This window comes from Poecilia latipinna, unplaced genomic scaffold (genome assembly GCF_001443285.1).
Source record: "Poecilia latipinna isolate Pla-1442-1.1 unplaced genomic scaffold, P_latipinna-1.0 Scaffold926, whole genome shotgun sequence".
Taxonomy (NCBI): Eukaryota; Metazoa; Chordata; class Actinopteri; order Cyprinodontiformes; family Poeciliidae; genus Poecilia; species Poecilia latipinna.
The window spans coordinates 238,889-240,620 of record NW_015113542.1 but is presented as its reverse complement, the minus strand read 5'-3'; positions in this window follow the sequence as shown (position 1 = coordinate 240,620).

Below are 1,732 nucleotides of genomic sequence, written 5' to 3'. Positions count from 1 at the left end.
GCACTGGCCCACAGGTGGCCTCGGGTTCTGCTCTATGCCTTTCCCCCCATAGCTCTAATTTCACCAACGCTAGCCAGGGTACGAATAGAAGGGCTGACAATGATCCTCATTGCACCCCACTGGCCGTCGAAACACTGGTTAGCAGAGATAACGCAGCTCCTGTGGAAGGATCCGTGGCCTCTGCTTGCATGCAGGGATCTACTGTCTCAGGCACGAGGACAAATTTTTCATCCCCACCCAGAAAGGCTGGCTTTGTGGGCTTGGCCCATGAGTGGTTCAATCTACAATCTGTAGGTCTCCCACAGAGTGTTATTGAGACAATCCAGAATGCTAGAGCTCCAGCAACAAGATCTTTGTACGAGAACAAATGATCTGTTTTTGAAAAATGGTGCTCTGAAATTCAGGAAATCCCCTTTCAGTGTTCTGTGGCCGTGCTTTTAGCTTTTCTACAGGACCTGATTGATAAGAGAAAAGCTTTTTCTACTGTCGAGGTGTACTTGGCTGCTATTTCAGCTTGCCATGTGGGTTTTGAGGGGTAGTCTGCAGGGCAGCATCCCTTAGTGTGCCGGTTCATGCGGGGGGCTCGCAGTAAGCTCCCTGTTTCGAGACCCATGGCTCCATCGTGGGATTTACCCCTGGTGCTGGATGCTCTCTCTGCCTCACCCTTTGAGGTTGAATTGAAAATTGTAACCTTGAAAACAGCACTTCTGTTGGCATTGGTCTCTACAAAGCGTGTGGGTGAAATCCATGCTTTGTCTGTTGACCCATCTTGTATGAGGTTTTCTCCAGACAAAACTAAGGTGACTTTGCTCCCCAACCCTGCTTTTGAGCCTAAGGTGTTGGGGTCATACTCTCCAATTGAGTTGGCGGCTTTTCATCTCCCTCCCTTTTCTTCACTGGAGCAGGAGAAACTGCACAACCTTTGCCCTGTACGTGCTTTGGATATCTATTTAGAGAAAACAAAACCGGTCAGGAAAAGTGATCAGTTGTTTGTCTCTTGGGCTAAGAACCATTATGGAAAACCGGTGTCCAAGCAACGGCTTGCCCATTGGATCACTGCAGCAATTTCCTTAGCCTATAGCTCAAGGGCTTTAACACCTCCTGAGGGGCTGCGTGCCCATTCTACTAGGGGCTTAAGCTCTTCATGGGCCATGCTGAGAGGAGTACCTTTGCAAGAAATTTGTGCTGCAGCAAGTTGGGCCTCCTCTCACACATTTGCTCGGTTTTACAAGCTTGATGGCACAGCATCATCACTGGCTCATTCAGTTCTCAGTGTAAGCACCAATCACTAATACTACCTGTGCCTGGTAAATAATAATGATTAAGTGAACAGCTGACACACAAGGTGTGGCTTCTGCTGAGCAATTCGGGAGTCAGTATATTCTCGTTCCCATTGTGAGACACAAAACGAATGCTATGAAAGAGAACTTTAGGTTACTTTCGTAACCCCGGTTCTCTAAGTAGCATGATTGAGTGTCTCACCAAGTCACCCTCCTTGCTCTGATGTTGCGAGGAAGAGGTGAACGTTTTTGAATAAGATGTCTGCTCAGCGTCAGCCCTATTTATAGGGGGAGGGTGCCTGCCCTCTCTGACGCTGACAGGCTTATCTCCAGCCAATCCTGGCTGGCGTAATGTAATAGGAGCTTCTGATGAGGTCACGCCAGGGGCGTTCCCATTGTGAGACACTCACTCATGCTACTCAGAGAACCGGGGTTACGAAAGTAACCTAAAG